We start from the raw sequence: 13,050 nt of genomic DNA, 5'->3' as shown, positions 1-13,050 counted from the left end.
GATGTTTTACAACTGAATGTATTCTAAGAGTGGAAAAGAAAAATTGACTACAGAAAGTAACTCAAAATATGAACAATAGAGTATTTATTTTTATTTTTTTAAGCTCATTCCCTACAGAAACATTTCATGTTTTTGAAGTCAGTCTTGTTTCTTACCGAAAACCATTTGTAGGTTTATGAAGAAAAATAACAACAAAGTTGAATTTCGTTTTCTTCAGTCATCACGGACAACTGATCTCTTATTGTTAATTAAAACGAATTTTAATTATTAGCTGTATTCAACATTATATTAACTTTCCTTATTATGCATAGGATTTATTACTATCACAAATGACATTCATATGAATGCAATCGGTATTTCACAAATGGAATAATACGTACAGAGTAGTTGCAAAAATGGCTCACAATAAGTAATTTCAAGCATGCTAAAGCCACTGTTCTTGATTTCTGTCCATTTTATTTAAGAAAATAGTTTAGTTTTGAATAAAAGATTTTTAAAAATTCTTTCCATATTTCATTTAATACTGTATACAATAAACCAAATTAAGACTTTCTATATTGTCTATTTTTTTATTTTATGAGGGAGAAGTTCTAAGAGGATATATGCTCTAATGGAAAAGAAAAGAGAAATTAAAAGAGTTCTTGAAAAATGAAATTAAATGAAGGAGGAAAATATAACAAAAACAATTAATTTAATTATCTTAATTTCTTTTTGATTTACTCTTAAGAAATTAATTATAAAAGCTGTTACACAAAACAAATTTAAAATAATGACATTAAATGAAGGTTTTATTTTACAGAACTTTTAGCCACTAACAAATTGATGCATTATAAATGTTAGAAAAATCACTTAAAAATCGCTTTTTGTAGTTTTCTACTTCATGATATATCATTTACACGACTGGTGCAAATTGTTTGCTGTTTTCTTTTACATTAAAAATACAGTTATATGGCGCTTTTCAATTAGATAATTTCAATTAGATAATTGGATTTCAATTAGATAATTATTCAGATTTCAACTATCTTATTATCAAGTTGTTTAATTAATTTTATAAATATTTTCAATTGTTTTGATGATAATTAGGAAAATGTTCCACAACAGAAATTATTAAATTCTCCGTAAGAAGTATAGATTAATATTTTTTTCCTAACTGACCAATTTTAGCAAATTGACTTGGGATTAAGATCATTACGCAATAAACTACTAAGTAAATTTTAATTCTCTATCATCAAATTACATGTTGATTTTGGCTATGGTATTGTTTTCTTTTTCTCAATTCTGATGCAAAATGCATACATAATAGGTAGGATCTTTTTTCTTAGATTTCAAAGAAATGCAGAACATGAAATATCGTTTGATAATATAGGCAGCATTGAAAAATATTGTCAAAAATTAAGTAACGAAACTTTGCTCTAAAAACTCGGCACAATTCCATTAATATCATTGAAAACGAAGCTTTTTGAATTTTAAAATAAGGTAAATGAGGTATCGCATAAATATTTTTGGAGGTAATTGAGGTATATATATCTCGGAAAATAGCTAAAATACTTAATTTCTGATTAATGAAATTCTAATTAAAATCTGTGGAATTCTATGCAAAGTGCACATGTTCCTTCTTTAGAGCCAATTTGTGCAAATTCGCTACTCAAACGGTTTGACCTGTACAGTGTAAGCAGACACATACACACACACGTGATATATAAAAGTAAAGTACTACTTATAAATGCAAAAATACAGCTGTTTTGAGCTGTTGAAGTTATAAATTGATAGAAGTTCTGATCACACTTTTTTCAAAGTAATGAACTGAAGTTCATCTTTTCAAATTTAATCATACTTATGTTGAACCTTCTTATGCAAATAGATCTAAATTAAAGCACTTTAATTGCATACAATCCTACAAAATGCTCTATCGTATAAAATAAATTCTGATAAAGTGATAAAAAAAATTAGGCTATTTCTTTAACAACAGCGAAAAGAGTTTCGCATTAAGCATAAGGCAAATTTGAGAATTTTTATAGTTTCCGTTTATGTTGAAAAATTATATACTTAGCATATTCGAAAAGTCAAGCCGACGTTTTATGTTTAAATACTCATGATATAATCTAATTATAATACTCTCTTTCCCAGAAAATTTTGAATACGAATCTCTGCAATCCATTAAAAATTTTTGAAGAAATTTATCCGGTAACATATCTTGGAAAGTGAAGATATCGTTCGACCTTTGAATAAATTATCTCTTATACGTGAGAACTTTATTCAAAATTAATTCCAGAGTTTCCATTTCAAATCTTATATTTGTCAATGTAAGAATTGATTTCTCTCTCCCTCTCTTAGAGTCTCGAATCAAATGTAATTCCTTAGATATTTTAAAATAAATAGTTAAACGAAATGAAACTGAGTAGCACTCTGAAGAAAAACTCTCCAGAAAAAAAAAAGTGGAAAAAATGTTATGCTTCTGAAAGACTATTTTCAAATTTGAAAGAACGTTATCGTTTTAAAATTGCTCATTTGAATTCCGTAAGGTACATCGAAAAATGTATATATACAAAGAAAGAGAAGAGCTTAACCTACTTCAACGTTTTATTAATGTTCTTCGATATTTAAACGAGAATAGAATATTTCGTTTCTCTATATTTCTTGCCACATCGTGTTCTTTAAAGAAGAACGAAAATCAAACTCCATAATTATTCTTTTTCTGTTTATTTTTTAGTAGAAAAGTTACAATGGATATTTCTTAGCTTTATTTTAGAAAGAAAAAGCATTTATCTCGTAAATTGATTCTCTTCTTTTCAAGCTACTTGCGAATAGTAAAATTTACTTTTCTGTGGTTGAAAAAGAAGACATTTTATTATAGTTGTACAATATTTCCCAACAATCCTTTTCAAATTTGATAGAATATCAAATAAGTAATTTTTAGGAAACCTGCCAGTCGCCTAAATGAGCCTGTCTCAAATACAAATTGTGGACAACGGGCATTTAAGTAACCATACTTAACGAAGGGGGAAGGAAATTTCATAGTGACGTCCATGCGCCTGAGGCACCCGACATAATTTCTTTTAACTCATTAATAAGAATTCATTAATAACATTTGTTTTTTTTTTTTTTTCATATTTAGGAAGATAGAATTTTACAATCAGTATTTCACTCACATTATTAGTCCTGAAAATATATATACATGTGTTTTCTGATAAGTATTATGCATTTTTATATGTGCCATGTATCTAATATGAAAATACATATACTTGTGTGTTTCTGATAAGGTTAATGTATGTTTATACATTGTGTGGCCAAATTATTATGACCACCTGGCAGTTTTATGCAAAATGAGTTATTGCGTCACAGTGTTGTCTCTATAAGACGAGATAGTTAAAAAAAGGGAATGCAAGGCAATTGAAAAATCAATTGCACTGTGTTGCTCACGGATATATGGGTAAAAAGCGTGATTTAACTGAGTTTGAACGCGGGATGATTGTAGGCGCTCGAAGCATCAGAACCAGTACCAGCAAAATGGCTACTCTTGTGAGCAGCAGTTATTAATGTGTGCAGAGAGTGGACTACCAAGCAGGAAACTGAGTCTAAACGTCAGGCTTGGGGTCCTCACAGGCTACTGAATGCTCGAGCTCAAAGGGGCCTTGCCAGAGATGTCCACTCCAACAGAAGAGCAACAGTATGTCAAATAGTGGGAAATCTTAATGAAGGAGCAACTACGAACGTCTCTGAAGTGAAATGTGCGGTGCACATTACATCATATAGTATATGAGAGCCGACGACCTGTTCGAAAGCATCTACTGTCAGCCTTGGGCAAGAGGAGACGTTTCCAGTTAGCAAAGGCGCATAAGGATTGGACAGAAGATGACTGGAAAAGGGTCAAGTGGTCTGATGAATCGCATTTTCAACTACACAGTGTAGATGGCAGGGTTTGGACATGGCGGAAACAGCACGAAACCATGGGCCTCAACTGCATTGCCACTGCACTTCAAGCTGGTGGAGGCAATATTATGGTTTGGATGATGTTTTCTTGGCATTGCATGGGTACTTTGCTTACTTTGGAACAGCGCTTGAATGACCAAGGGTATTTAAATGTTCTCGCAGATCAAGTACATCTTATTATGTTAATGATGTACACTGCCGGGAATGGATACCTATAGCAAGATAATTCTCCATGCCATACAGCTGGTATTGTAGTCAGATGGTTAGAAGAGCATAACGCTGACTTTACCTACCTTCGTTGACCCACACAGTCACCAGATCGCGATCCAATTGAGAATTTGTGAGATGAGATCGAAAGGGGCATCAGACAGTGTATCCAGTGCTATCCAATCTGTAGGAACGAGAAAATTCAGTTAATCGGATATGGGGTCAAACACCTCCTACCACCTTCCAAAATCTCACATAATCTATGCCAAGAAGAATGTGAGTGGTATTACGGGCTAAAGGTGGTCCAACACTGTATTGTGGGGGTGGTCATCATAATTTGGCCACTCAATGCATGTGCCATAATCATTAATTATTTAGTCTCCATTTAATATGAGATATATTTAATAGAAAACAATAAATTAGAATGTGTCAGAAAAAAAATAGAAAAGTAGGATTATTTTGAGAAAAGGAATTATTATAATACTCCTTAACATTTATAACTAATATCAACTTTGGCGACCAGCTAATTTGTATGAAATATTTGTTACATTTAATTTCAAATAAATAGTTTAGATATGATTTTATTACATTTTTCATTCAAATTATCAAGTACTAAAACTACCTTATTTTAACCTTCTTACAGGTTTTTATTGCAAATAAGGACTTCTTTAACGGTAACTAGTCTCATCTTATCATTAAATATTTCATGAAACAATGAAAATTGTTTGAATTTCAAAGATACATTGTAATGCGTCATTGGAAATTAAGTAATATTTATTAATTCCCGAAATTAAAAAAACATTAATGAACTATTAAATTAATATAATCAAAAAGGCATTTTTTAATATAATAAAACTCTGTAATATTCATATTTCTAGTGTAATATCTTCAATTCTTATCGAAGAAAACACTGAAATTCTCTTAATTTTTAAGTAAAATACAAAATAAAAATACAAAAAAAATCGTATTAAGTGTACATTTCCACACTTTAACGTATATATTCGTCAAATTTTGTTGTTGTAGGTCAATTGGTCAGGCCTGCGGAGCGCCAACACCTACAAACGCACATTTTAATCTTTATTATTAATAGAAAAAATGAAATTAAAATTTGTTGGAAATAAAAAAATATATATAATTTAAAAACAATAAGAAAATACTTCTGAATAATTCATACTTTTGATAGTGTGTAAAACTCGACAAAAATTAATAATTTAGAAATAAAAAAAATGTGAAAGTCTGAGGTTCTGAAAACAATGATATAACGAACATAAAACATTATAAATAAATACAAAAATGTAGGAAATGCTTGACAATTCAATAAAATTAATATATCAAAATGACTGAAATTTACTATTTACTTTATTTCTTTAGATAAGGATATTCCGCTATTGCGAATTTCGCTTAAAACTCTAGATAATCATTTAAAATTTGTTTTTCCCCATTTTAAAGCACTGATAAAGGAACAACTATTCTAAATTTAGCTCTGTTATACATTTATCTTACTGTTATATATTGTTTCTTTATTTTTGCATTTAATGTTTTAGGTGTACAGATTAAGTACATTCAATAATTAAGATAATTCAATAATTAAGAATATAAGCAATAAGGCCTGTTAATAATACGATGAGACGGTAATTGTAGTTTTTGACCTAGAAACAATGAAAATCATCTATTTGCTGAGAGGAAATTGTTTGATTCACAACCAGAACGAGTTAGAAAAATGTTCAAAATATAGTGATCTATAAGTTTTTCAGTGCTGTTATATATATATATATATATATATATATATATATATCATACGTATGCCCGAATCAGCAAAAAGTTTTGAAAAACTTCAACAAGTCTAATGAGACAAAATTTTGCTAAGTATATCTCATGTCTATCATATTCACACACATGTTTTACTGAAGGAATGTTTCTTCATCTACAAATTCTAAATTTGTAATCATTGTTGATGGTGTTTATTTCTTTGTATCGTCGCTGTTGGTACACACCATACAATCAATAAATATAATAAATAGATGATCAATAACTTGCTGATTTGTTTTCTTAATGGTCAGAGAGTCGTTCAATAAACAATTGCTCTTCCAGCTCGAATAGGGTATCTAAACTTCTTCCAAGATTTTTTTTTTTTAACTGAAAAAAGGTCATGCGTGTGACACCGAAAATCAACAATGTCTTGTCATGCTGGACTTTCAGTTAACTGAGTTCTTGGCAAGTATAAACATCTTCATGTTTGTTTCCACTTCCCACGCCTTCTTCCATGCCAAATTTTTGTTACCAAAAGTGCAAATCTTCTTCAAAAAATGAAATTTTCAAACAATAGAAGGCATTTAAACGAGGGCAACCAATCAGCTTAAGAAATGTTCGGCATCCAATTTCTAAGATTTCTATGAATAGTGAAAAAAAAAAAAAACTTATCCGACTCGGTGAGATTTTCCCCAAGACAATTAAATACTTTAAAATAGTTAGTAACTGATTTAATTTTTATAAAATAAAAATTTATGTTAAACCAATCTTTTGATTGCAAATTTTCGTTATTCCAAGTATATACTTATGTATAAAAATTAATAAAGTGCTAATTATAATTGAGCAGAAAGACGTGCAAGTAAGTAAACTTATATAATTTATAGAATCGCATTAATCAAAATGGCTTTTGTACCATTTTTGATATTTATTATTAAAGGAAGTCCCCTGGATTAATTTACGAAGATGCCAAATCTGAATTGGATAAACATTTGTTGTCCCAAAATTTTAAATTAAATAAAATGTAAAATATTAATTAAATATATTTCAATGAAAACCTGACTTTAAAATTAATATATTAGGTTTATTAAAATTTCATAACTCAGATTCTTTTGTGAATTTCTTTTACTTATAAACGTTGAAGCTGCCTGAGCAATAAAGACCGTATAAGATACAGAACATCCTAATTGTGACACCATCAATTTATCATTCAATTCATAGTAATTAATTAAATAGAATATGAAATATTAATTAAATAATATATAAATAAACACCTGATTTTAAATAATTAATATATTAGATTGAATGAAATTTTCTAACTTAGATTCTTTTGTGAATTTCTTTTACTTGTAGAAGCTGAAACTGCCTGAACAACAAAGGTTGTATAAGATATAAAAATCATCGTAATTGTGACCACATCAATTTATCATCCTATTCATAATTATTAATTAAATAAAATGTGAAAAAAATAATTATGTATATATAAATAAACACCTGATTTTAATAATAAATATGTTATATTTAATGGAATTTCATAACTCTAGTACTTTTGTGTGTTTCCTTTACTTGTAAACGCTGAAACCGCCTGAACAGCAAAGGCTATATAAGATATATAACGCCGTGATTGTGATCGAATCATTTTATCACTTCAATTTATTTTCTATCGAAAAATTGTTTATGAAAATATCTTAAATGATTTGTACTATTCTGAATTACGCTCAGTGATCACATTTTCCCTCAAATATTCAACCAAATCCTTGAAGCTTTTGCTTAGATCTTACGCCTAATGATCGGAAAAGGTATGTCAAAATAAACTGAATACTCACTGGTGCTTTGAAATGTCCGCGAACTTGATAATTACTAACCCCAATCAATGTCTCTTTGACATTTTAGACCCATCTTCTGAGGTATGTTAGAGGTCATTGATTGACCATTGGGTCAGCTAAAATTAATGTGGAAAATTGAAAAGATGTGCTTTAGATGAAGAAGGTAGATAATTATGAAGATTTTTACTAGATTTTGTTTATTAAAGTTGTTATATATAAAACATATTTTATTAAAATCTAATCATTTACGAAATTCTTGTTTGATTTATTGATCTTTATTTAGTAAATCAAGAAAATAGCAGAGTAATTTTATGCATTGCTTAATTTATTTTATTGAATTTAATTTATTTTTGTAGTAAACTCTCGGATATTTGGAAGAATTTTAAAAGAAAATCTCCTCGTTTAATGAATTATTTTTCCGAGTAAAACCTTAGTGATTTTTTATTAGAAATATATATTCAAATAATAACATTTATCAATAAAATAGATGAAAAATTAACTTTATTAATAATTTCAATAAATAAAATTTTTAAATATAAAAAATACAAAAAAAAAATACAAATTAAAAATAAATGTAGTAAATTTTAAAAAATGCATCATCAAATATTTTTTTGACTCATAGAAGTTTTCAATAACCCCAAATTAAAATCTTTTTATAGACAATTGTATACAATGATTCACGATAAAAATTAGGAATTATAATCAATATTTTCTTATTAAAGGGACCACTTTAAAATTGTTCGAATAAAAATGGAAAAAAGAGAATCTTACGAAATAAGAAAAGCACATTTGGCAGTATTTTTGTAGTTTACTTTTTCTGTTCTTTAAAAATGTTATGTTATAATTATGTGTTCTAAAACATCTTGAATTTTTTATAGAACATTTGTCTGAAAATAAATTCTAATTATCACCCAAAATATATACATCGAATGGCTTGCCATGTCAAGATACAATTTGCAAATAAAACATTCCCAATTAAATTGTCCTTTGCCATTAACAACATGCATAGCAATAGTGGACCAATGTTTCAAATATTAGGGTTTTTTTAATCTTTTAACTTTTTTATTTCAATTTTATTCATTCATTTCAATCATTCAGTCGTTATCATTTCATACCTTCAGATTACCACTTTTTGTAACGACATTGGAAATAAATCCAAAAGGATAAATTGTTCATGAATTGAATTTTCGAATGTATCGTTTAATAAATGTAATTTTTCAATTCGCTAAGCAAAAAGTTAGCAATAATTTCAAGTATGCAATATCTAATACGCTTCAATAAAATACGAACTAAAAACATTTTTAGAAAATAAATAAAAAAGAAAGAATAAGCAAAAAGCTTTATAAAAGAAAATTGATAAGAGATAAATTCATTTGACACAAATGATTTAATTAAAATGTTTGAAAGAGCTTCGCTTGTTAACGTGTAAGACTTTCGTAATAATATGCATTCATGAAATGTGAAGAATTTAATTTATAAACCGCATTCAATCAACATGCTTTGGAAATTTCCCTTTACTGTTATATTTTTTTTGATGATGCAGGCGAGTTACACTAATAAATTTCGATTTTTACGTTAAATCTAAGAAAGAAAAATAAGGAAATGAACATGGTTAGCAAAATAAGTTACGTTTGCAATGCATTATTCAACAGTCGGCATCTTTTAAAAACTAATTAAAATTGATCCCTTTCTGTAAAAACTTAATTATATAGTTGTCTCCTGAGTCATTAAAATTTATCACATTTGTATTTTTGCTTAGAATTTTACTTAAAGATCTATATTTAATGCTGTACTGCTACATTCTACTTAACATCTTCGGGATATTTAAGAAGATAACGATTTTATTTGGATTTTATATTTGCAAATTAAATATGGCATGTATTTATTAGTAAAATCTAATTTGGAATGCTAAATATATACCCTCATTTTCTACTTTTCATGGAAGTAATTCAATAACATACTTACAAAATTTTTAAAGTCTTTTCGATGCATCTATTTATTTTGGATATTTATTTGGATTTTATTTTGGATATATTTGTAATATTTCTGCTGTAAATTTGAAATTTCTCTCTCTCTCTCTCTCTCTCTATATATATATATATATATATATATTGTTCCGAAATTTCCGGGGTTCATTTGGTCGTTTGGATAGTGGGAGTTATATGGTGTGGATAACTTTCAATCAGCAGGCAGCAGTAGAAAATGAAACAACGACGTTTATGTACACGAAGACATACAGGATAGCGCAAAAACGACAACTATATACATCACAGAAGACGATTATCTTCAGCCGAGGCGTGCAGCATACAACAAGACTCTACTGCAGACAGTAGCGCACAGCTTAGTTCAGCACTAGCTTGACTCCGTCGCTGCTCCGCTTATCCCTGGAAGACCAGTTCTTCACCGTCGATTCCGACTATTCTGCCCTAGCAGCTGCGGCCGCCTCCTTTTTATAGGTCTCAGAAGGCGGGGCTAGAAGCCTCTCAACTAAGCAGGAACGTTCGAGGCGCATCTCGGTTCCTACTGGACGGATCGGGAAAATTCTTGATGTTTCGGCTATGATCTATTTTGGCGCCAAAGTCGCCAAACTCTGGAACCTCCGACGCGACACCGGACTCCGTCCAATACATATGACTGTAAAACATTCTTTCCGATGGTGGAATCAACAATGCTGGGAAGCAGCATTACAGATTCGTAACAATATATACTGACAGATACTGGTTACTGAATTGATTTTAAAGAATTAAAAAATAATTAAATAATGATGAATATATAAAATGTTAAATGGATGAATAAAAATATTTAGTGTATCATTATACTGAAAGAAATAATTATAATTATAATAATAACTAAGTTACTTTTTGTCGACTAAATTAACTTTCAATAAATAAATGAAATTTCGGTTCTTTATTCTCTTTTATATAAATTCAAGCTAATTTTTTTTCAAAAAGAATGCAAAAATGAATTCGCTATTTCTGAATAGCAAAACAGAATTATAGAAAAGAAATAATTGAAAACAAGCGAAAGAGGTATTCAATACAGCTGTATTTTTTACTGTATCTAGTATTTTATGGTTCCTATTTTAGTTGATAAAACTATCTAGGGGGTATCATCTAAAATTGTAAAACCTAAAGTAATCCTGATTCGACTCCAAGAGATCAACAATCTAATTTTTCTTTGTTATTTTTCCAAACCTCATTCCATACAAAGCCATTTAATACCTAGAGTAAATTCTTTCCAGAAAACAAAAGCCAGAATTACTGCGGATAGTAACCGAGTGTTGAATTTGACTTCTTTCAATCCTGAAGGTCGAATAATCGTTTGCAAGTTGGAAAGCAAACTTTCATTATCGGCTGCGTCCAGTATTATACCCAAGAAAGTCGTTCTCTGACTGTTTTTAGGATCGCTCTTAGAGTTTTCCCCGAGACCAATATAGTTCTCGATCCCAGATGGCATACTTTAACAAAAAGCAATAAAAATATATAATATTCTTTTTTCTTGCTTCATGTCCCCGATCTTACATAAAAAAAGATGATTCTTACTTTCATACTGCGACTGCAACTGATGAGTTTAGTTGTTTAGTCGAATCTTTCTTCGATTTCCCTTAGCTTATTTTTGATCTTAGTTGTTTTTTGAAGTTCAAAGGAAATTTTTTTTCGAATGCTTTATATTGTGTTTCAAATATAAGATCCGATTTCCGTCTATGTGAATTCCTTTGATCTAAGGTTCAATCTAAAGGGGTTTTTTTTGTTATTGAATATGAATAAACATATATGTTGTATTCTCTAAATAAAAAAGAAAAATAACTAACTATCTACGATTTTTTGGAAACCATTGTTATTGGAGTAATGTTACATTGAATTCACTTGAATTTTTTTTTTTGTGCTCTAAATAAAATTAATTAACAATAAATTATATCAGAGATTTTAAAACAAAATAATTGAAATAATGAAATCATAACATTTTTTTTTTCTAAAGATTATGAAAAAAAATTATCCATTACGCTTAATTTATCGTAAGTTTTTTTTTATGAAAGTATATAAGTGTATGTGTGTGTATTTGTTTGTAAACGCATATGATATTTTCAATTATTTTGTGATTTTTTTTTATTTTCATTTAGTTTCGTATAAATATAATTGCTTTATATTATTTTCTTAAATATCTCTATATCTACGCGGTTTTCATTTTAAAATCATCTCAATGTAGATATTTACACCACAATAAATAATAAATAAATAAAAAAATTTATTCTGTTTCTATGTATTTATTAAATTTCATTTATCTGCATTTTATTTTGAACATTATCATTATTTATTGATAACTGCGCCATCTCCAATATTATTATTTTAAAATACATGATAACAATTAATAATTCTTATACATTTTTGCAGACTTAATATAAAACATTTTAATTCTTTTATTTTTTATATTCATTCTTGAGTAAATTTGCATTTTAAATTAATTATTTTCTTTATCTTCCATACGCGTTCAAATGTTTTCCCTATTTTTTAATAATCACGCTATGTCTACAACGTTGTGATTTCAAAATCATTATCTCTCAGAGAATGTTAGAAAGGTTGTGGTAAAGGTAATTAGTGACATGTAAGTTATTCAGTGGATTTAAAAATGTTTAATAAGAAATTTTGGAAAAAACCACTCTTATGATGTATTTTTACTTCAGCTCGATTTGTTCCAAACGAAATTTCAAAAGTAGGGAGAAGTTGATTCCCTTTTATTAATTAATGACAAGGAAAAAAATCTTTAGCATATTTTGATTTGCAAATTGATTGATTAAAAAAAATGTTTTACTAATTTCTTTTACCTAAGTATTAAATTTTAAAATGTTCCTTTATTTTATTTTACTTGTCGCTTTTTTTATAAATCAATAAAAATGATGATAATATTTTATATGATGAATTTAATTTATATGATGAATTACGTTGTAACAAAAATATTTTCTAATGTCTTCTTTCTAATATTAATTCGCAATCTCAAAGATGCTCATTACACCCTTATCCCCTACAAAGGGTGCAGCTTGTAAAAAAACCAGACGCCAAAAAAAAAAAAAAAAAAAAAAAAAAAAAATGCCATCCAAATCACCTCACCTGAAAAGAAGTCAATCGAAAGAAAAGGTGTGTGTGAAACAATAATTAATAACTAATGAAAAAGAAGAGAAAACATAAAAAAAAGGAAAAATCCCAAGAAACAAAACGATGCTGAAAAGGGTGAAAAAGTAGATTTCGTACTCAGATACAGATTCCGAAACAGAAGAATGGTTTTGTTTAACTTGTACAGATGCAGCATCTTTGATAAAGAAGAATGGCTGCAATAGTTTGGAAAA

The sequence above is a fragment of the Argiope bruennichi genome, chromosome 10 (assembly GCF_947563725.1).
Source record: "Argiope bruennichi chromosome 10, qqArgBrue1.1, whole genome shotgun sequence".
NCBI lineage: Eukaryota > Metazoa > Arthropoda > Arachnida > Araneae > Araneidae > Argiope > Argiope bruennichi.
Note: the sequence above shows the minus strand (reverse complement) of the source record.